Source organism: Lolium rigidum, chromosome 2 (assembly GCF_022539505.1).
Source record: "Lolium rigidum isolate FL_2022 chromosome 2, APGP_CSIRO_Lrig_0.1, whole genome shotgun sequence".
Classification (NCBI taxonomy): domain Eukaryota; kingdom Viridiplantae; phylum Streptophyta; class Magnoliopsida; order Poales; family Poaceae; genus Lolium; species Lolium rigidum.
Window position 1 is genome coordinate 10,044,341 of NC_061509.1, and position 24,337 is coordinate 10,068,677.

Consider the following 24,337-nt stretch of genomic DNA (forward strand, 5'->3'; position numbering starts at 1 on the left):
TATCTACCAAGGATGTTCAGTGGAAAGGGTAATCGTTTTAACAACTGATGACACCACGGCCAATACCTATTTCGAGAAAGTGTACACTGGTTTCTGATTAACATGAATTGCTTCGGTAGTACATTGTAGGTGTTTGCTATAAATTGTACATTTTGGTACCACAATTGAACATCCAAGGAAGAAATTGACAGCATTTGCTCTCAAGCCTGGCAGAGCGAAAGCACTTTGGCGGCAACTGAGAAATGTTTTGAGAAACAAGCCTTAATTCCATCATCATCACTATCGGTTGACTTCCACGGCTTCGATTAACACAAGTTAAAAGAGCAATGGGATCACAACAGAGGCTCTGTTGAATCTTCTAGCCAAATTGGTGTGTTTTGTTACATGTAACGCTAAACACGATCCACAATCCTTGTAATGCTACATTTGCAAAAGCATGTGGACCAAAGAGGAATAGATATGCCACAGGCCATATTTACAAATTGAGAGATGTACAGCCGGCAGGGTTACAGTTGCACATTCATATTCCACAAATATCTTGGTCTGCATGACCTAGCACATTGCATCAACGGATCAACCCACTGAAGCGATTGGGACTTGCGTCCGTATAAATCCAAATGATAAATAGCAAACAAAAAAAGAATATTGAAGTGGGGAAATTAGCATGGCTCAAAGGAATTAGCAGCATTAGCTCTCAAACCTGACTAGGCGAAAGCTCTTAGGCGGCAACTGCGAATGTTTTAAAGAACAAACCTTCGTTTTATCACCATTACCTTGAATTGAACTAACCAATCCCAAGTCAAATATAAATTAGCTTATGAAAATATTACAATGTAACAAAAACAGCTTTGTGTAATTATTAATTATATGTCATTTGTTTCTAAGTGAATTCCACTTTTAACCCTCTAGTTGTGCATTTCTGGCACATATTACCCTATTTAGTGTTACTTCTACCTAAATATCTGATAGAAGACTTTAAACACAGTTTTACCTCATTTAGCATTTAGCTTGTTTTTGTTAGCTAGGACCGGCATGTTACGTCAATATGGTGCGGAAAAAAGTGTAAAGGTCAGAGGGAAATATCGACGATCGTGTACGGACTTCTCTCATCCATATGTTCAATTCCTCGTCGTCGTCCTAATATTTTCAACCCCAGTAATTACCTCACACCTTCGCAATGAACACACATCAAGAAACAAGAGAATGAGGCGACAGCAAAGGAGATGGCCAATTTGCTAGAATTATTATTGAAACAGGATGAGACATATTGGGCGCAACCGTTCCAGGACCAATTGGATGCATCAAGGGGACAAGAATACTTCCTTTTTTCCATAATTTTGCTTCTGCTAGAAGGAAGAAAAACACAATCACTAAACTGAAAGATGATAATGGAACCTGGGTCGAAGGTACTGAAGCTTTGAAACCTTTAATTCTTAACTATTTTACTAACATTTTCTCGTCGGAGGTTCATGCTGTAGATCCTGCTATGTTGGAGAAAATTAACCCTAGAGTGGATGCGGCCATGAATAACATGTTGCTTGCTCCGTTCGACGCTGATGATGTTAAGAAGGCGGCTTTCAGTATTAATGATCTCAAAGCATCAGGGCTTGATGATCTCCATGCAGTTTTTTATAAAAAGTTTTGGGATAACTGTGAAGTAGCAATTACTCAGGAGGTTCTTCAAGCTCTGAATTCTAGCGTTATTCCGATGAAGGTTGATGATCCAGAAAATATTACACAGTATCGTCCAATAAGTTTGTGCAATGTCATTTATAAAATTATCTCGAAAATGTTGACTCATAGGCTGAAGGGAATTCTTCCAGATATCATCTATGCAAAGTGCTTTTATTCCTGGGAGGCTTATTATTGATAATGTGCTAGTGGCATATGAGTCGATCCATCAATCCATGCAATCAAAAATAAAAGAGGAGGCTCGAATGGTTCTTGTGCTGTCAAGCTTGATATGCACAAGGCTTGTGATAGAGTTGAATGGATCTTCCTAGAGAATATGATGAGGAAAATGGGGTTTGCTGAGAGGTGGATTGGGTTGATGATGGCTTGTGTAAGATCTGTGAAGTATCAAGTTAGGTTTAATTCTGAGGAAACTCATATGTTTGTTTCCACTAGAGGGCTTAGGCAGGGATACCATCTCTCTCCCTACTTGTTTCTTTTGTGTGCAGAAGGATTATCTAGTCTCTTGCTGTATGAAGAAGAAGTCGGTGGCATAGATGGGGTAAGGGTGTGCAGAAATGCACCGTCAGTCTCATATCTACTTTTTGCTGATGATTACCTCATTCTCATGAAAGCTGATACGAATAATGCAACTTCCTTGCAACAAGTTCTGGATACCTACTGTGCTAATTCTGGTCATTTAGTGAGTGTGGCTAAGTCAAGTATTTTCTTCTCTCCAAACACAAATGTGTTGGTTAAGGCGGAAATTTGTGAGACTCTTAATATCAATACAGAGGCGATTTCTGATAAGTACCTTGGACTTCCTACGTTTGTTGGGGCTGACAAGAGTGAATGCTTCTTACATTTTGTGAAAATAATAATTCAGAGGATAAATGGGTGGAAGGAGAAAATGCTCTCTATTGGAGGAAAAGAAATCTTATTGAAGGCAGTGGCACAGGCTACCCCGAACGTCTATGCCATGTCAGTGTTTCAAATTCCAAAATGAGTATGTAAAAGGATGATGGATGCTACTCAATTCTGGTGGGGTGATGATGAGAATGGGAAACATATGCATTGGTTCGCATGGTGAAAACTTTGTTATCCAAAAAATAAGGGTGTCATGGGGTTTAGGGATTTCCAGTATTTTAACCTTGCAATGTTGGCTAAGCAGGTTTGGAGGCTGATCTCGACACCGAATTCTCTTTGTGCAAGTGTGTTGAGAGCAAAGTATTACCCTGATGGTGATCCTTAAAGCAGGGCCTAAGGTAGGTGCTTCTTTTACTTAACGTAGCATTATTCTTGGGTTGCCAACTTTTAAACGTGGTTACATCTGCCGTGTCGGCACTAGCGAGTCTATTGATATATGGGCGTATCCATGGATTCCGTCAAGTCCTGATGGAAGAGTGCTTTCACCTAGGGCTAGGGTGGTTTATACAGAAGTCAGTGAACTTATCAGTCCGATTACAGGTTACTGGGATGTGCAACTTTTTAACAGTCTATTCAATGATGAATGAGGGGCGAATTCAAAGAATTCCTCTAAATCGAAATGGTTTTAATGACTTCATTGCCTGGGGCGTTACCCTTCATGGAATGTACACGGTAAAGTCTGCATATTACCTTCGGTGGAGACACCACTTTGGTGCTTGGGCGCAGTAACTGGCTTTGACCGGCTCCTCATCTCTAAACCCTGTTTGGAAATCGATTTGGCAGTAAAAGGCACATTGGGGAGAGTAGTGAATGTCCAATTTTTCATTTAGATGTTGAAGATGTTGGTCATCTGTTATTCTTATGCTCAGTAGGTTTGGGAAGTTATCAGATGCTATTCATGTGGACAGATCATCTAGTGCATGAAAACAATATCCATATGTATGATCATACATACGGATCATACAGAATTGCGCGATCCTAATGGATCATGACTTCTACGAACCTACCTACTCGTCGAGGATGACAAATAGAGCACTGGCAGTGGCCACCCACGCCACCATCTCCTTCACGGCGGCGATGGCCACCGCCGCCTCGTCTTCCTTCACCCTCTCTTTGTCGGCTTAGGAACTCGCGGAGCTTCGGCAGCACGTAGAGGGCACCAGCGTACCTGCACGCCGACTCCCGGCGGTGGATAGTTTGCATTGGTACCGCCACGCCTCCTCGAGCAGGATCGCTTCGATCCAGAGGCAGCTGACACGCTGGTGATGCGGCGTGCGGATATGGCGAGCGGCAGTGCTAATACGGAGGCGAGCGGCGCGGAATTTCTCACCGAAGCTTAGCGGGAAGGGGTCAGCACACGACAGAGTTAGGGTTGCAAGTGAGAGGTTCAACCCCCACTCGCATCTTCGGCCTATATTTGTAGGGTGAGCGTAGTAAGAGCATGTCTAATGGAACCCTTAAACCCTTATAGCTATAAGGGTCGAGAATTGGCAAAATTGGAGGGGTTGGAGGTGTGAAAAACAAGAGGCATTTAGTGGAACCCTTAAACCCGTAAAAAACGGTTACTTGTACAGGTTGTGGTAGGGGTTGGCCCCTCCAACCCTTAAATGTACAGGTCGGAGCACGGGTTGGGGCCTCGACCTCTAAATTTTTTTACAGATTTAGGGGTTTAGGGGTTCCACTAAATGGCATTTGAACCCTTAAATCCGTAAAAAAACGGTTATATACAGATTCAAGGGTTCCATTAGACATGCTCTAAGGGGTCTGTCCAACATGCTCTAAGCGGCTGTCAGACTCTAAGCGGCCCACCCACACCGGCTGGAGATGTCCAGAGAAAATGCTGCTAACATTCAGCACTTTTCACAATCATAATATTACAACACAGTCGAAATAAGGATTAAAATATTATATTCAGGCCAAAATTTGTACATATTTTCATGCACTAGCTGATAGGAGCATGCCTTTTTTATAAATATGAAGTAATAATCGAACGTTTCCTCATAGAAAATAAAAGAACATCTCAAGTAGAAACCACATCAACAGGCACCACAGTCGAAATATAATAGAAACACATCATAAGTAGTTCCAACATGCCAGAAGGAAAATCATTACATCCAAACAATTAGCAACATTAATATACAATACACAGCCACACATATCAATCATTATAAACAGGTCACGTACAAATTGACTAACACAGGTTATAAAGAGCAATGTGACCAGTATCCGAATCTTGATACATCTCCATTTACATGTATGATTCAGCACAATCCGAAAACTTTCTAATCCTACGTTCATCTACGCATTCTACAAAGAATGCAGCCTAGCTCAAGGAGAAGCATATTGTATTCATCATCTACAACTCGCCAGGTCTTTCATCTGCAAAAAAAATCAGAAAATAAAACAGCACATCGAAGAAATCAAAAGGGGAAATTTAGCATGGCTCAGACATCCAAGGAAGGAATTAGCAGCATTAGCTCTCAAGCCTGGCTGGGCGAAAGCTCTTAGGCGGCAACTGCGAATGTTTGAGAAACAAGCCTTAGTTTTATCATCATCGCCATGGATTGAATTCCCTAATTCCAGCAAAAACTAAAAATAGTGCAACATAAGTACAGATTGCAATGTAATCACAAAAAACGGCTCTGTGTAACCATAGATTTGCAGCCACAGGTTCCTATCATATGTGAAAGAACTTGCTCTCGGCACAATGTAGCATCTCCGGTCAATGCCTGTGGCTACGGGAGACGTGGCATCGTGCCCAAATAAGAGACACCAGAAATAATGTAAATAAGAAATCCCTCAGAGACCCGTTTAAAATCACGCACACAGCTGAATCAAGCCGATGCAAATGGTATCCCATCCAAGACCAAACCACAGAGGTTATGATCAACGATGGACACTTGCAGCGCCATAGAAGCAGCTGTTGTTTACAGTGTCATACGGCACTTCCTGGTCAAGAGCTCTTCACTGAGATAATTTACTTAAGAAAAGCAAAAGACGAAATAAAATACAGAGACGAATCAAGGCAATGCTCAGTGGAAAGAGAAGTCGTTTTTGGTTTGTAGGCTCACGGTGACAGATGCCACCACTGCCGAAAACCTATATGAATCATCATCGCATCACAGATATCTATAAAAAACGAGACGAAAATGAAGAACAAAGTAATGAAAGAGAGAAAGAATCGGATAGGCTTCAGTGTGTGTAACAACATGAATCGATCAACGGCGAACGAGTTCGCCTCACCGAAATCCGCTAAGATCCTTTCGGATCTGAATCATCACCAGCCAACCTATTACAATCTCAGCGCATAGGAAAATCTTGACACAAAAAATACGAACTACAGAAAAGGGGAAATCGAGAATCGAATGAATCGGAGAAAAGGCTTCAGCGTGTGTAACAACATGAATCGATCAACGGCGAACGAATTCACCTCACCGAAATCCGCTAAGATCCTCTCGGACCTGAATCATCACAAGCAATCTCCTACGACTCCAAACTAATGGTAACACGATGAACCAAAAGACGAACGCGGAAAGACGAGATGAATTGCAAGCTTCGTGGTGAAGAAAGAGCTCGAGGTAGATTGCGGCTAGGGTTTCTGAGATGGGTTGTGGAGACCCCAGGGCGGTCAGTATATATAGGGGCGAAGATGGGGCTAGGGTTTCCTTCAGGGCCGTGCAAAATGAGCAGAGATTTTCGTTAGCGGGCCGAATTTGGGTTTCTTGACGCGAGTTGTTTCGTCAACTCGGCCACAGAGTGGTTCGAACGGGCCGATCGTTCGGCCCTGTAGTAGATCAAAAACATGAAATAAATTGCCACGGTAGGCTTGGGTTGACGAGCCCCATCTCGATTCTTTTCTCAAAAAATAAATTCTCTATTCTAACTCCCTACCCACGGCGAATCAAGAAAAATAGAGCAACCATTATCTCATTTGATAGAAAATCAAGTTACATAAACAAACAAGCATGAAAACTAACGGACTAGAAAAAATAGTTTTCCTAAAAACTTTGCAAAAAAATCATATAGGATAGAAAATATAAAACAATTACAGCCCAAACTCCAACACCACATAGACATATGCTGAAAGAGATGTCGAGCCTTCACCATTGCATGACTTTGTCTATTATTAGAGATGGTCGGTCTAGGCTCCTTTGGACATATTTCTAGTGATCATTCGAGCTCTGGTGTGATCGTTTCCCATGGCTACTTTCCGATGCCCTGAATGAGAATATAACTATTGCTAGGTTCTTAAGCACCATCATCACAATGCAGTCTGCATTTCCTCTCTTAGTGTAGGTTTTTAATGAACTCACTGAGGTCGAGGGAATAACCCAAACTCCAACGATCGTCACGCATTCATGAGATACTTGACACTTTAGGCTAGCCATAGTGCTAGTATCATAGCTAGTATCATGCGTATTGGTCCCACTAAAATGCTGATGTGGCAGCTAATTAAGGAGGAGAGATGGGATTAGAGTAACATAGGTAGATACTGTACCATAGCGTAAACAACGAGAAAAGTTAATGCTAAACAAATCTTGTACACAAATTTGCAATGAAATTCTAAAAAACAATAAATATAGCATGGGTATGATACTACCCACTATAGAGATATTATCATGTAGTAGTATCAGATGCATGATACTACTACATGATACTTGCCACTATGGCTAGCCTTAGTTGGGGAGTGCTCAATACACCTTTGCATTAAAAAATCATCTTTAGAGTTTTCCGCGAAGATAAGGCACTGCAATGCATCTAGAAGTCCAAGTGCCTTCCCAATATGAGAGTTTTTGCTGATGATGGACCAGTTAAACTCTAAAGATCTAATGTACATGAGAAATTGGCAAGTAGAAGGAGGACCTTTATGTGTTCGCTATAATAGGCAACAACCTGAGACAGGTTATCATCTAATTTGCATTTGTCCTTTTGCTTCTTCACGTTGGGCTAGGCTTCAAATCTAAAAGGATTGCTCTCTTCCGATCTCAACTTGAATCCTAAGGGCACACAGCTCGTTCAGAGGGCCTTACTTCATGGAGGCTTTTGTTTATGCGGCTTGGAATCTGCGGAAAGACATGAACGACTTGGTCTTCAGAGCTTTGGATCCTTTGTTAGCTCAGTTGTTTGTTAGGTTTAAGAACAAGCTCCATTTGCATACCTACCGAGTTATTTTTTAACGATAATGAAATCGAAAATAAGGAAGGTCGGTCCTAGAAAAAAGAAACATGTGTGTGCTCCATCATTGGCTATCCAAGAGAACGTTTATCGATACATAGGAGAATCCCTTCTCATGTGTGTAGCATGAATCTCACAACTCGAGTCCTTAACCTAATGGTGATCCTAAAACTAATAGTAATGAAAATCCATAAGGTGAAGAGAATTACCAATCAGATAATGAAGATGTTTCTCGTAACAGTAATACTCCTCCACCTTCTCACGCGACATCACACCGAGAAAGAAGGAAAATCATCACAAATGATTTATCACTTACATGAGTAAGGATGTAAATGATACTGGAAAGGTGGAGGATCCAACCTCATATAAATAAGCCATTAAGAGTTCGAATCCCTCCAAGTGGCAAATTGCCATGGAAGTCGAGTTGAAATCTATGCAAATTATGGTTGGGACTTAGTAGAAATTCTAATGGTGCCACAAGAGTAGAGTGCAAATGGATGTACAAAACAACGTATGACTCCGAATGAAATGTCAAAAGGTTCAAAGCTGAATTTCTGACAAAAGTTTTCACATAGAGAAAAAAAAGATTGCAATGAAACCTTCTCTCCTATGTAATCCAATTATTCTTTTAGAACTGTCATGGCTCTAGTAGCTCATTTCGACCTAGAATTGCATCAAATGGATGTTAATACGATATTTCTAAATGGTACCTTAATGAAGATATTTACACATCGTAGTCGAAAGGTTTTGTTGTGGAAGGTAAGAAACATTTGGCATGTTGTCTGAAAAAATTCATCTATGGCTTGAAGCAAGCTTCAAGACAATGGTACCTAAAGTTCAATAAGATTATTAGAACTTTTGGTTTTACGGAAAATATTGTGGACAACTGCATTTATGTTAATTTAAGGGCAACAGATTCACACTTTTAGTCATGTATGTGGATGACATGTTCTTGGCATCTAGCGATAAGGATATGTTCCACAAGACCAATAAGTTTATGGCTTCCAAATTTGATATGAAATATCTCAGCTGAAGCCTCGTATGTCCTTGGGATAGAGATTCATCGAGATATATCTAATGGTGTGTTCGTACTATCACAAAAGGCATACTTTGAGCGAGTACTGAAGAAATACAATATGCATAAGTGCTCAGACTTGCATGCTCTTTTAGGCAAGGGCGACAAGTTTGGGACATTTCAATGTCTAGGAACTAATATGAAATTTATCAAGTGAAGTCGGTTCCTTATGCTGGAGTTGTCGGAAGCATCATGTATGCACAAGTCTGTACTCGTCATGACTTGGCTTCTGTAACCGAGATGCTCGACAGATTCCAATGAAGTCTTGCTTTATTTGCAGGGTATAAAGGATTACATGCTTACATATAGAAGGTCTGATAACCTTGAAGTTATTGAGTCCTATGTTGATTATGCCGGTTGTGTAGATAGTAAGAAATCCATGTAAGATATGTTCTCACACTTGCTGGAGGAGCCATGTCCTAGAAAAGCTCATAACAAACAATGACTGGTTCATCATATATCTATGATTCAAGCAGAGTATATAGTATGCTACGAGGCCACTGAGTAGGATGTATGGTTGCAGAATTTCATTCATGGGCTTAAAGTGCTTGCCGAAATATCAATGCCACTTGTATTGTACCGCAATAATGAACCCGCATGTTTTTATACGAGTAACAACAAGTCAAGTGTTGTTGCCAAGAACATTGGCATTAAGTATCAGTTGTGAAAGATATAATCTTGGATGAAACAATTATTACTAAACATATAAGTACGAACCCGTATGCTTGCAGATCCACTAATGAAAGACTTACCACCTAGTATTTTTCGTGAACATCTTACCAGTATGGGATTACTAAAAGCTTTATGATTTTGGAATAAAGAGACCACTATAAGAACCACTCTCAATAAGTAAAATGTTATCCATTTCGATTTAGAAATTATCTAGTTGTAGGTAGAGACAAGCATCGGCTTTCGTGGAAAGAAAAGGTGGGTACGGTTTTCCTATGCTCGCCCTCGGGAAAGCAAATAATACAAGGTCCGAGAAGAGCACTTGTCAACACCCGGATTTTTAAGTCCAGATGCCTATTATGCCATACATCGCAATCCCAGGAATATTGTTGTTGCGAGACATAATAGTTGAATATCATAGAGTCATCATTTATTACAACACATAATCGTCTTACAAAGGTAGATCACATGATCCAATATTACAATAGTAGTTGATCTATCGATCATCACAAATAGCGGAAGCGAAGTAGTAGTGGCTATCTAATCCACAGGCCAACGCTTGACGTCAGGAGCGGTCCTAGTTGTCGTAGACGTCCTGCTGTCCATCTTCCTCGTATCGTCTGTTCACCTTCATAGTCCGGCCATTTGAATAGCCAGGGACAAAGCCATGAGTACTTTTAAAGTACTCGCAAACTAATACTAGTGTAAGCACTATTAATTCTAGTAAGGGGATACTAAGCTCTAGGTTTATTTGCATAAAGCCAAGTTTATTTCATAAACATTTAGAAAAGATGCTTGAATCACTATACTAACTCAAGTGGGAACATTAGTGTCATTCCCACAACTCGTTGTGATTCAATTCAAAGTTCACCATTCACCTTTCAAAATCAAATCACAAGTCATGTGTCACATTTTTGAAAATGGTCCGATGACGGAACAAGATGGCCTTTCCAACCGTCCATAACCGTGGACGCGGCTATTCGAATAGTTCTACACTCGCAGAGGTCGTACACTTGTGCCACAATATTTGCAATAATCCGTCGTGAGTTAATCGGCCCCGATTTATCATACTCCGTATGCGGACTACCAACCATAACCTTTCACTTACATACTCTAGTATAGGCACCTCTCCCCATGAGCTTGGCCTCCCGGTGAAAACCGCAGTCAACCCGGAATCGCACAGGCTTGGGCCGGACATTCACCTCATTCCACATCATATCGCATCGTTTTGTTTGTTGTAGAGGCAGCCTTCGGCCTAACCCCGATGACGCTTGTTTAGAGGGAACCCATACTAAAGCACATAAATTTCTAGTTAAGCCCTTACCCATATTGGGTATTGTGGGGGTACTTTCAAATTGGAATGGTATCGCATCCGAACCCAACCATCGGCTTTCGTAAAATTCACCAAGGCATTCACCACTCATATTCACCTTAAAAATCTTTCAATAGAATGACTCATCATTCCAAGGTTTTCAAAGTCATTGGTTTTCACAAGTTCCCATCTCTAACAGTCGATTTTAATCTTTAGCACTAGCAACTAGTTATGAGGGGTGCTAAGTAACCCGGATTGCTCTAGGCTAAGTTTGATACTCTTGCACTACTCCATAACTAAACAAAATGAATCATGAATCAAAAAGTAACTTTGATAAATAAACTCAAGTAAAGCTTTGATAAACCAAAGTCAAAAACTTGTAAGGTAAAAACTTGGGATAGGATCATTAAGCATAAATTAAATGGGGATGAGGCCTTGCTCTTGTAGATCTTTGCCTTAGGGTATCTTGCAAGAATATTAGCTTGCATTAGTCTAGCTTGCCTTGATTGGTGAGGTGATCAAAGTTTTCTCGGCTCTTCCTCCCGGTAGAATACCTCCTCCTCTTGATAGTCTCCGTCACTAGCGTCTATAAATGAATACGAGGATACAATCACCAAACAACACTTAGGCAGTCTTTAACTAGCCTTAATGGCTCACACAATTGATCTAGTATCACTACTTAACATCTATTTACACATTAAGCTAGGGTTTCCTTATTTAATAATAGGAAAATAATTTCCTCTCATTGAAAGTTGAAATTAGGGTTTCTCTTGGTTTGGAGAAATAATTTCCTCTCATTGAATCTTCTTAAGATCTAATCTTCTCAAATAACCAGGGATGATCCCATGTTGACCAAGGTCAACACTTCACACTTAGTATTTGAGAAAAGTGATTTAAATGAGATTCATCATCTCATGTGATTTAAAATAACTAGTGCAATTTAAATACTATGTTGATTTAAATTCTACAAGTGAACAAGTATGAGCCTAAGCATTTAAAGGTCAACACATTACTTCATATCACTTGTGAGAATGATTTAAATGAGGTGCTACACCTCATTGGTTTAAATTCCTAATATTGGAAATAGTTTAAATGGGCTAGTATTGACTACATAGCCAATATTTTGATTCTAGCCCATGATCATGCCAAACAACTATGCTATATTTTTGCATAAACAATTAGATTATGTCAAATGTGAATTATTAGAGTTGGAATTAACACAAAATCATTTATAGATAATTTTTACTATTTATTTGAAGTTAGAAAGGTATCTGTTTTGTTATTTTTATCATTTAAATTCTACAGATAATTTGCAAGTGAGGCCAGTGGCATTGTTTAGATAATTTCATGAGCTTTCCGAATATATAAAATTTGCTAAATTCGGTGTATTAGTTTGAGATTTATTCATTTTTGAATGGGGCACCAGTATTTAAAATTTGGATGAAACAATTAAACGAGATTTGAATTGATGGGCCGCGCGGGAAAACCTAACGGGCCCAAACGATTTCAAACCGCGAGACACGGCCCAGTAGCATAGCCCATGTGCGCGGGCCGCCTGACAAGCTGGGGCCCAGAGCGTCGGTAGTGTTTAAAATACCGAAACGGTATGGGATGATGCGGTGCGTTGGATTTAAAGACGATCGGACGGCTCGGGTCGCCACCTTCCTCGACACGGCTCGCCGGAGAGCTAACCCTACTCGGCGGAAGCGAGGTAGCGAGGGAGGCTTACCGGCGTCCGGCGGGGTTGGCGAGGCGGGCGATCGGCGTTGGAGACGACGGCGGTTCGAATGGTGGTCGAGGGAGAGGCCGGGGTGGCGCCAATCGTCGTCGCCTTCTTGCTACTCGTCACGGTGGTCGGCGGTGAAATTAGAGCTACTCCGGCGAAATTGGGAAGGGAGAGGTGGTCAAGGAGATCAAGGAGAAGGAGGGGAGCAGGTTCTGTGTGGAGAAGGGAGGCTGAAATGGTCTCTATTTATAGGACGGGAGGTGACCGTGGGGTGCTGTGGAGGTCGTCCATGGCGCGGCCGTCCGGAGCGGTGAAGGGGCAAGGTAGGGGTCGCGCGAGGTAGGTGATGACTAGGCGAGGCTAGAGAGCGTGCTCGGCGTGGCCAATGATGGTCCGAGGCGTGCTAGCATCGTGGCCGTCCTCGCAGTACGGCGCGGCGAACTCGGATCATTGCGACGGTGACGAGGCTCCCGCGAGCTAGTGAGCATGTCCAGGAGCTACCTGTAGGCATGGTGATTGCGCGTGCAAGAGGGCAAGGCGAGGGGAGGACGAGAGGCTCCAGGCGAGGACGTGTACTGCGGCGTCCAGGGTGTCGTCCGGGGCGCGCTCACCGCGTGCGCCGGCACGGCTCGGCGCGTCCGGGCGCGCGCGTTCCGGCCAATAGCGTGGTCGAGCGTCGCCGGGGCGTGTACCGTCGATGTACTCGGAGGGGTATAGATGCTCCAGGACAAGGAGAGGCGCCAAGATGGTGGCCGAGAGAGAGTGAGTGAGGGTGGCCGCATAGGTACGGCATGGATGAATTGGTGATCATGGCCTCACTTTAACCAGAGCAAATGAGATGGGTTCGATGCAGAGGAAGTACCAAGGTGTGATGATCATCAAAATAAAGTGGTGGAGGCTAAAAACCAGTGTGTAAAAGAGTGTATGTCCAAATCAATTTGTTGCCTGCCACCCGTTTGATGAAATGGCCGCATGAAGGTTTTGGTCGAATTTCGAAATTCTTTTTGGTGCAACTCAATTATATAAATAGAGTGAAAGAATGGTGGTGGTGGTGGTGGATTTGGTTAAGGTTTGTGAGATTTCAAAATGGGGTTGATCTTCACATTAATTCAAAGTCTCCACTTGGCACCTCTTTGCCGGTCAACCTCGGTCAACATCGTTGATGATGGTCAACATAAAAGTTGTTCACTTTCATATGGTCTTGGATGACATGACTTTGGTTGACCAAGGTTAGTTGAGAAATCAGAAGAAAAATTGGTGCAAAGTGGGGAAGAAAATAAAATTGGGACATGTGACCATTATCACATGTATGTGAGTTTTGAATTTTCCTTTGATTTGATTCTTGTTTCCTTGATGCAATTGTGTTTATTTATCATATATAAGAGTTTTACAAGCAAGGGATCAAGCAATGGTGGCCTTGGTTGAGGATTTGCAAATTTGGCTAAGTGTATGTGAGGGAATTTTGGGGATTTTCTCACCATGTGCTTTCTCTCCATTTGATTTGACTTTGGTTGACTCTAATGTGATTCTTATGGGTTTAGAAACATTTTAAAATCATTGAAACCAATTCAAATGGTCTTGTCCAAAGATTTGCAAATTTGGCCTTAATACCTAAGAGGTGAGGTGTCAAATTTTACTAAACTTGTAAATGGGTGATCTTGCTTTACTTAGACATGGGTTAGGGTCAATTTAGTGTTATATTAGGTTGAGAGATGGTTTCCCATCCTTTGGTCAAGGTTTAGAGTCATAGGGCAAAAATTGATGAAATGGCTAGGTGCCACATATGCCTCTATGCATATGTTGCATTTAAAATTTAATTTGACTTGGATTGGCCCAAATGGTGTTGTTGAGTGTTGAAATGGTATATGGAAGTGATCCAACCATTCACAACAAGTATTAGGGTCAAGGTTCTTAAATTCACATATTTGCTATTTTACTCTCATATGTCTCTATGGCATTTTTAGTTTCTTTTTATTTTCTTTGGAAACAACTTGGATTTGGTTTGATAAGCCTTTGGTAAGGTGTATGAAGGTTTTCCAAACCTCTAAGCAAAGTAGAAAAGCTTAGGGTAAAGATTTATAGAAATAGCCATAGGCACATATGCCTTTTTCTTATTTTAATTTCCTTTTATTTTATTTTAACTAGGATGATGAAAAGAGGGGTGAGGTTTAGGGTTTAAGATCATTTCAAACTACGTATAACAAGCAATCATGGCAATAGCACAAGAATTAAGCAAGATCACTAGGTATCACACTTAATTTCATAAAAGTTTTTGTTGGTTCCAAAATTTGGAACTAGGGAAATTCATTTGTTTTATTTTGAATTTTTGGGATGTTACAAACCCTTCCCCCTTAAACAAATCTCGTCCCGAGATTTTAAGAAAAGTTAGGTTCCTACGAGAGGTTGAGCATTTTATTAACATGAAGACATACTTGGCTTGGTCTGGGGTGCTTCCTGAGCTTCAGTGGCAGTCATGTGGTAGAGACGGCCATTGTTGTTGTTCTGGTTCCTTCTTCCGGCAAAGCGGCGCTGTTGCTGAGCATGTGCTGCGGTATTGGCGGCAATCCTGGCAAGCTTCTTGGGGCACTCATTGGAGAAGTGACCCACAACTCCACATTCATAGCAGCTTGACGGTGGACTTGTCTTTGGGAATGATGGGGGTAGCATTGCTTCCAGATCCTTGGGGCAGTATTGGTGTTGTTGTTGTTGTTTCCATTGTTGTTGTTGTCGTTGTGGTGGTTGTTGTTGTGGCTGTTGTTGTTGTTGTTGTTGCCTCCGAGCTCGGGGGTCCTCCGTTGTTGTTGTGGTTGTTGGGGCTATAATTCCGGGCAGGGGGCTTGTTGTATCTTGGGGTGAATCCTCCGGAAGAGTTATTGCGGTACTTCCGGGTGTGGTGGGGTCCATTCTCGGTTCATCATTCTGCGCTTGCGGTTCTCATTGGCTTGATGTAGCTTTCCTTCCATCCGTATGGCTGAGTCCACGAGGGCTTCTAAGTCGACGAACGGAATGTTCACTAACACAGCTTGCATCTCGTCGTGCAATCCGTTCGTAAATCTTTCCTTTCTCTTCTCATTGGTGTCGGTCTCATCCGGGCGTACCTTGACAGAGTGAGAAACCTGTCGCGGTATTCCACCACGGACATCCTTCCTTGCTTGAGTTCACGGAACTCGTCTCTCATTTTCTTGATCAGTCCTTGGGGCACATGGTATTTGCTAAACTTCAGCTTGAAGTCTTCCCAGGTCATCATCTGTCCCGCATTCATTGCGCGGGTACTTGTCCACCAGGCTCTGGCAGGTCCTGACAGGTAGTGGGTGGCGAACAAGATTCTTTCTCGCGGCTTCAACTCCCGCAACTTCGAGGTTGTTCTCCATGGTCCGGAGCCGCTCATCAGCATCAAGGGGCTCTTCAGTCTTGTTGAATACCGGAGGGTTGGTGTGCTGAAAGTTCTTCAGCTTTGATCCAGGGTGATCATTGTTTCCGTGGCCTTGATTGTTCTGAGCTATCTGTTGCAGTGCGGCAAGGTTTGCTTGGCGTTCAGTTCTTTCGGCTTCTCGGTCCGCCATCATCGTACGCAGCGGTTGCATCATGGCATCCCGGGTGGTGTTGCGGGTTGGTGGGGCCATCTGAACATTGAGGTAGATGATAAGATAAGAGGGAAATTTCTATGGTTTGTTTTGTTAAAGTTTAAAAAGTTCATAACTTGGAAATTTGAGTAGTGTTGCGAGGGTAAAACCAACAACACTTTTTCATTCATACCAAACATCACATATTACAAAGCTAACACACCGTTGGTTTGAAGAACCATTCATCGCTCTACGATACAAGGGGATCCTGATACAACTCACACCTACTTAAGTGCTCGGGGTGATACTACTCTTCGGGGTGGAATTCTTCGTCTTCACGGGTAATGTGCTTGGCGAGAGGCGAGGGCGTTGTCCAAATCCCCGAGGGTTTTGTACATCCCGAAGTCCCGGTGTGCTACATAGGGGTTCATCTTCGTGTGCGGGGGCATGGTCATCGGTCTTCCCAGGGAGTCATGTCTTGGGTAGTAGATGAAGCGAGTGTTCTTGATCTTGTTCTCATTTTGTCCGCACAGACGGAAAATTGCTTCTTGCAAAGCTCTGACTAGTCCTTCCTTCCAAGTGTTTCCCGTTACAGAAAACCAGATGGTTTCCCATACCGGGGCTCCAAGCTTTCTTCGGAGATCAGTGGAAACGTCCCACCGAGGTGGTTCTCCGGAGTGGTTTTTGAGGGGTATTCCGAAGAACTCGGGATACGGGTGGCCTAGGTATTCCACTAGTTGCTTCAAATCTTTTTCGAACATTAGGTCTCCTCCGCGACCAAGCTGATAGAACTCCCATTGGTACTCCATCTGTGAGCAATGAGGATGAGTAAGTTAATGAAGTGATCCAGTGTGCAAAATTTTATGTACAATTACAAAGAAAAGTAGAGCATGGATTTATTCTTTTGAAAAGATCTTAAGATACGGGTGAGAATAAGTTTTCAGAAATATTCACTTTCTTTGATTTGAAACTAAGTTTTTCGGACGTCCATTCTAACTAGGGTCTCCTAAGGTCAAACAATGGCTCTGATACCAACTTGTCAACACCCGGATTTTTAAGTCCAGATGCCTATTATGCCATACATCGCAATCCCGGGAATATTGTTGTTGCGAGACATAATAGTTGAATATCATAGAGTCATCATTTATTACAACACATAATCGTCTTACAAAGGTAGATCACATGATCCAATATTACAATAGTAGTTGATCTATCGATCAACGAACATCACAAATAGCGGAAGCGAAGTAGTAGTGGCTATCTAATCCACAGGCCAACGCTTGACGTCGGGAGCGGTCCTAGTTGTCGTAGACGTCCCGCTGTCCATCTTCCTCGTACTCGCTGTTCACCTTCATAGTCCGGCCATTTGAATAGCCAGGGACAAAGCCATGAGTACTTTTAAAGTACTCGCAAACTAATACTAGTGTAAGCACTATTAATTCTAGTAAGGGGATACTAAGCTCTAGGTTTATTTGCATAAAGCCAAGTTTATTTCATAAACATTTAGAAAAGATGCTTGAATCACTATACTAACTCAAGTGGGAACATTAGTGTCATTCCCACAACTCTGTTGTGATTCAATTCAAAGTTCACCATCTATTATATACTAAAAGCAAAATAAGGGTGTTTTTCGAGACACCAGGTTAATCCACATATGCTAAATAAATATAAACCAATGATTTGAATGTTAACGTATGAGATTAGAAGATAAGGAGTGTTACGTACAATAAAATATGTGTGCAAAAGTAAAGGTATGGCACGTTAAGCGCCATATGAATCCACACGTCTTCTTAGAATAAGAAATATATCTTCAAGAAAAAGGAATAGTAAGCAATCTAAAAAAAAATATCATACCCAAGATTTGCACGTTCATTTGTTTAGCCCAAGTTCAGTAGACTTCACGTGATTATGTAACATAGACACGTTAATTGAGTTTTTTTAAAGGGGGCACGTTAACTTTTAAACACGTACAGATCAGGAAACAGAAACCTTTTATCCCTACGATTTCCTTTGTCCATATTTCAAATATAAACCAATATACGTGACCCATAATAACTCTAAACCTTGCAATCTCTTGACAGCAACATAGGTACGGTAGAGAACTAGCAAAATCTCTCGATCGACACAAAGGCCGTTGCCTTCATCGTTTTCAGCCACTAGGACGCAGGAAGAATCGCCAGTGGCCGAGTGGCGCAATATTTTTGATCGGCGGCGATTTGGTGTGTGGATCCTGGATGGCTCAAGGTCCACGGCAGGGGTTTTGATGGCTTGATGGCATGCTTGCGTGCACGGGATGGTACCGCAGTTTGATGTCGATCCGAAGCAGGCCCGAGGCGGAGCGGTGTTGCTGGGTGCTGGAGGCGAACTGCGTTGCTGGTGCAGCGCATGCATATGGTCCAGCGGTAAGGGAAAATAGGCGGCGGCAGCTGATTGGCGTGCATGCATGGAACGAGGGAGTAAGGACTGTGCGGCGCGAAGTAACAATGCAGCAGGAGCTGCACGCAAGTGACAAAGGTCGCGAGCGTTTTCGGATGACAGCGGTGCCCGAATTTGGGAAGTAGAAGATGCGTCCACCTGACGGGATTATGTGCTCATCCAGTGCTAGGTTGATGGCTTGATGCTATGGTGGAGGTGGATAAAGTCGTTGATCCTATTGATATCGAGTCGAGTGCTACCGCGCAATTGCCAGTGCTCAGTGTTGGCTCAAGTGTACTCGTGTAGGGCGCTCATCTTTTGCACTAATTCATCTGTATCTAATGGTTATCAAGTTGTGTGTGCATGTTAGTTGCTGGAAACTATGATTAAATTAGCAAAGTCCTATGTATATAAGTTGGACAGTGATGTGGCCAACTCGCCATGCAGCTAGCTAGGACCTTATTCATTGATTAAGTTTTGATGAAAATGAGCGGTTTGGTTAAAATTGATCTACCCAAGTTTGTTTCCAGGGATGAGCCAGACGACTACCCTCAAGTTTCTCTTTTCCATATACTCCCTACGTTCACTAATAAAATGTCGTTTAGGTATTTCAACCAAGGAAAAAAATAGCGCGCTATAACAAAATAGCGTGGGTCTAAAAATACGCTATTAGCATGCTATAGCGTGCTATTAACGCGAATAGCGCGCTATAGCGCAGAAATAGCGTAACGTCGGCTCTCCAGATATGCTATAGCATGCTATTAGCGTTGGAATAGCGCGCTATTTTTTTTCCATGATTTCAACGTAGATTAAATATATATTAAAATGAGAAAATCTACACATTAAAAGTAGCCTAAATACGGAACAAATGAGTGTATCTTCAAAAATAAAAAAATATAAGGTCCTTTTAGTCCATCAGTCTTTATCAAAGTTTAGTAACTTTGTGTATAGATCTAACATCATGTAGATACAAAACACATTTGACCGCACACACACAATATAAGATCATCAAAAACAATACTTGCATATCAGTTACTTTATTTACCATATAAATTGCAATAGTTGTATATTATGAGATAATAGGTAATAATGTGATATACAAGGAACGGTGAAATCATGTATATAACACTTTTAACCCACTAAAGATGATGCCCACGCATTTGCGAGGGCCACTATGCTAGTTCACCTTTCAAAATCAAATCACAAGTCATGTGTCACATTTTTGAAAATGGTCTGATGACGGAACAGTATGGCCTTTCCAACCGTCCATAACCGTGGACGCGGCTATTCGAATAGTTCTACACTCTGCAGAGGTCGTACACTTGTGCCACAATATTTGCAATAATCCGTCATGGTTAACTCGGCCCTGATTTATCATACTCCGTATGCGGACTACCAACCATAACCTTTCACTTACATACTCTAGTATAGGCACCTCTCCCCATGAGCTTGGCCTCCCGGTGAAAACCGCAGTCAACCCGGAACCGCACAGGCTTGGGCCGGACATTCACCTCATTCCACATCATATCGCATCGTTTTGTTTGTTGTACAGGCAGCCTTCGGCCTAACCCCGATGACGCTTGTTTAGAGGGAACCCATACTAAAGCACATAAAGTTCTAGTTAAGCCCTTACCCGTATTGGGTATTGTGGGGGTACTTTCAAATTGGAATGGTATCGCATCCGAACCCAACCATCAGTTTTCGTAAAATTCACCAAGTCATTCACCGATCATATTCACCTTCAAAATCTTTCAATAGAATGACTCATCATTCCAAGGTTTTCAAAGTCATTGGTTTTCACAAGTTCCCATCTCTAATAGTCAATTTTAATCTTTAGCACTAGCAACTAGTTATGAGGGGTGCTAAGTAACCTGGATTGCTCTAGGCTAAGTTTGATACTCTTGCACTACTCCATAACTAAACAAAATGAATCATGAATCAAAAAGTAACTTTGATAAATAAACTCAAGTAAAGCTTTGATAAACCAAAGTCAAAAACTTGTAAGGTAAAAACTTGGGATAGGATCATTAAGCATAAATTAAATGGGGATGAGGCCTTGCTCTTGTAGAGCTTTGCCTTAGGGTATCTTGCAAGAATATTAGCTTGCATTAGTCTAGCTTGCCTTGATTGGTGAGGTGATCAAAGTTTTCTGGCTCTTCCTCCTGGTAGAATACCTCCTCCTCTTGATAGTCTCCGGTACTAGCGTCTATAAATGAATACGAGGATACAATCACCAAACAACACTTAGGCAGTCTTTAACTAGCCTTAATGGCTCACACAATTGATCTAGTATCACTACTTAACATCTATTTACACATTAAGCTAGGGTTTCCTTATTTAATAATAGGAAAATAATTTCCTCTCATTGAAAGTTGAAATTAGGGTTTCTCTTGGTTTGGAGAAATAATTTCCTCTCATTGAATCTTCTTAAGATTTAATCTTCTCAAATAACCAGGGATGATCCCATGTTGACCAAGGTCAACACTTCACACTTAGTATTTGAGAAAAGTGATTTAAATGAGATTCATCATCTCATGTGATTTAAAATAACTAGTGCAATTTAAATACTATGTTGATTTAAATTCTACAAGTGAACAAGTATGAGCCTAAGCATTTAAAGGTCAACACATTACTTCATATCACTTGTGAGAATGATTTAAATGAGGTGCTACACCTCATTGGTTTAAATTCCTAATATTGGAAATAGTTTAAATGGGCTAGTATTGACTACATAGCCAATATTTTGATTCTAGCCCATGATCATGCCAAACAACTATGCTATATTTTTGCATAAACAATTAGATTATGTCAAATGTGAATTATTAGAGTTGGAATTAACTCAAAATCATTTATAGATAATTTTTACTATTTATTTGAAGTTAGAAAGGTATCTGTTTTGTTATTTTTATCATTTAAATTCTACAGATAATTTGCAAGTGAGGCCAGTGGCATTGTTTAGATAATTTCATGAGCTTTCCGAATATATAAAATTTGCTAAATTCGGTGTATTAGTTTGAGATTTATTCATTTTTGAATGGGGCACCAGTATTTAAAATTTGGATGAAACAATTAAACGAGATTTGAATTGATGGGCCGCGCGGGAAACCTAACGGGCCGAAACGATTTCAAACCGCGAGACACGGCCCAGCAGCACAGCCCGTGTGCGCGGGCCGCCCGACAAGCTGGGGCCCGGGCGTCAGTGTGTTTAAAATACCGAAACGGTATGGGATGATGCGGTGCGTTGGATTTAAAGACGATCGGACGGCTCTGGGTCGCCACCTTCCTCGACACGGCTCGCCGGAGAGCTAACCCTACCGGCGGCAGCGAGGTAGCGAGGGGAGGCTTACCGGCGTCCGGCGGGGTTGGCGAGGCGGGCGATCGGCGTTGGAGACGACGGCGGTTCGAATGGTGGTCGAGGAGAGGCCGGGGTGGCGCCAATCATCGTCGCCTTCTTGCTACTCGTCACGGTGGTCGGCGGTGAAATTAGAGCTACTCCGGCGAAATTGGGAAGGGAGAGGTGGTCAAGGAGATCAAGGAGAAGGAGGGGAGCAGGTTCTGTGTGGAGAAGGGAGGCTGAAATGGTCTCTATTTATAGGACGGGAGGTGACCGTGGGGTGCTGTGGAGGTCGTCCATGGCGCGGCCGTCTGGAGCGGTGAAGGGGCAAGGTAGGGGTCGCGCGAGGTAGGTGATGACTAGGCGAGGCTAGAGAGCGTGCTGGCGTGGCCAATGATGGTCTGAGGCGTGCTAGCATCGTGGCCGTCCTCGCAGCACGGCCGCGGCGTAACTCGGATCATTGCGACGGTGACGAGGCTCCCGCGAGCTAGTGAGCATGTCCAGGAGCTACCTGTAGGCATGGTGATTGCGCGTGCAAGAGGGCAAGGCGAGGGGAGGACGAGAGGCTCCAGGCGAGGACGTGTACTGCGGCGTCCAGGGTGTCGTCTGGGCGCGCTCACCGCGTGCGCTGGCACGGTTCTGGCGCGTCTGGGCGCGCGCGTTCCGGCCAATAGCGTGGTCGAGCGTCGCTGGGGCGTGTACCGTCGATGTACTGGAGGGGTATAGATGCTCCAGGACAAGGAGAGGCGCCAAGATGGTGGCCAGAGAGAGTGAGTGAGGGTGGCCGGCATAGGTACGACATGGATGAATTGGTGATCATGGCCTCACTTTAACCAGAGCAAATGAGTTGGGTTCGATGCAGAGGAAGTACCAAGGTGTGATGATCATCAAAATAAAGTGGTGGAGGCTAAAAACCAGTGTGTAAAAGAGTGTATGTCCAAATCAATTTGTTGCCCGCCACCTGTTTGATGAAATGGCCGCATGAAGGTTTTGGTCGAATTTCGAAATTCTTTTGGTGCAACTCAATTATATAAATAGAGTGAAAGAATGGTGGTGGTGGTGGTGGATTTGGTTAAGGTTTGTGAGATTTCAAAATGGGGTTGATCTTCACATTAATTCAAAGTCTCCACTTGGCACCTCTTTGCTCGGTCAACCTCGGTCAACATCGTTGATGATGGTCAACATAAAAGTTGTTCACTTTCATATGGTATTGGATGACATGACTTTGGTTGACCAAGGTTAGTTGAGAAATCAGAAGAAAAATTGGTGCAAAGTGGGGAAGAAAATAAAATTGGGACATGTGACCATTATCACATGTATGTGAGTTTTGAATTTTCCTTTGATTTGATTCTTGTTTCCTTGATGCAATTGTGTTTATTTATCATATATAAGAGTTTTACAAGCAAGGGATCAAGCAATGGTGGCCTTGGTTGAGGATTTGCAAATTTGGCTAAGTGTATGTGAGGGAATTTTGGGGATTTTCTCACCATGTGCTTTCTCTCCATTTGATTTGACTTTGGTTGACTCTAATGTGATTCTTATGGGTTTAGAAACATTTTAAAATCATTGAAACCAATTCAAATGGTCTTGTCCAAAGATTTGCAAATTTGGCCTTAATACCTAAGAGGTGAGGTGTCAAATTTTACTAAACTTGTAAATGGGTGATCTTGCTTTACTTAGACATGGGTTAGGGTCAATTTAGTGTTATATTAGGTTGAGAGATGGTTTCCCATCCTTTGGTCAAGGTTTAGAGTCATAGGGCAAAAATTGATGAAATGGCTAGGTGCCACATATGCCTCTATGCATATGTTGCATTTAAAATTTAATTTGACTTGGATTGGCCCAAATGGTGTTGTTGAGTGTTGAAATGGTATATGGAAGTGATCCAACCATTCACAACAAGTATTAGGGTCAAGGTTCTTAAATTCACATATTTGCTATTTTACTCTCATATGTCTCTATGGCATTTTTAGTTTCTTTTTATTTTCTTTGGAAACAACTTGGATTTGGTTTGATGAGCCTTTGGTAAGGTGTATGAAGGTTTTCCAAACCTCTAAGCAAAGTAGAAAAGCTTAGGGTAAAGATTTATAGAAATAGCCATAGGCACATATGCCTTTTTCTTATTTTAATTTCCTTTTATTTTATTTTAACTAGGATGATGAAAAGAGGGGTGAGGTTTAGGGTTTAAGATCATTTCAAACTACGTATAACAAGCAATCATGGCAATAGCACAAGAATTAAGCAAGATCACTAGGTATCACACTTAATTTCATAAAAGTTTTTGTTGGTTCCAAAATTTGGAACTAGGGAAATTCATTTGTTTTATTTTGAATTTTTGGGATGTTACAGCACTACACATGATAAAATAAATGGTAAGATCCTTACTTAAATACTTCACCCTGGACTGAGTCAATATCTGGCTTTTCGTGTCTTCTTAGCTCTTCTTATTGCTTATTCTTAACTGAGGTAT

At 42.1% G+C, this 24,337-nt stretch overlaps 7 non-coding genes across 7 annotated transcripts; all 7 read right to left on the minus strand.

Annotated features, from left to right (window-relative positions):
• Positions 1 to 161: 161 nt before the first annotated feature.
• Positions 162 to 282, minus strand: LOC124693660. The gene has a single exon (XR_007000129.1). It is a non-coding gene; the product is annotated as a small nucleolar RNA SNORD14 (small nucleolar RNA).
• Positions 283 to 5,038: 4,756 nt separating this feature from the next.
• On the minus strand, positions 5,039 to 5,158 carry LOC124693648. The gene has a single exon (XR_007000118.1). It is a non-coding gene; the product is annotated as a small nucleolar RNA SNORD14 (small nucleolar RNA).
• A 59-nt stretch (positions 5,159 to 5,217) lies between these two features.
• Positions 5,218 to 5,357, minus strand: LOC124693936. Its single transcript, XR_007000377.1, has one exon. It is a non-coding gene; the product is annotated as a small nucleolar RNA snoR2/U65 (small nucleolar RNA).
• Positions 5,358 to 5,392: 35 nt separating this feature from the next.
• On the minus strand, positions 5,393 to 5,572 carry LOC124693892. The gene has a single exon (XR_007000336.1). It is a non-coding gene; the product is annotated as a small nucleolar RNA Z112 (small nucleolar RNA).
• A 53-nt stretch (positions 5,573 to 5,625) lies between these two features.
• LOC124693905 lies at positions 5,626 to 5,719 on the minus strand. Its single transcript, XR_007000349.1, has one exon. It is a non-coding gene; the product is annotated as a small nucleolar RNA Z152/R70/R12 (small nucleolar RNA).
• A 66-nt stretch (positions 5,720 to 5,785) lies between these two features.
• On the minus strand, positions 5,786 to 5,885 carry LOC124693901. The gene has a single exon (XR_007000345.1). It is a non-coding gene; the product is annotated as a small nucleolar RNA R11/Z151 (small nucleolar RNA).
• A 92-nt stretch (positions 5,886 to 5,977) lies between these two features.
• On the minus strand, positions 5,978 to 6,077 carry LOC124693903. The gene has a single exon (XR_007000347.1). It is a non-coding gene; the product is annotated as a small nucleolar RNA R11/Z151 (small nucleolar RNA).
• Positions 6,078 to 24,337: the final 18,260 nt, after the last annotated feature.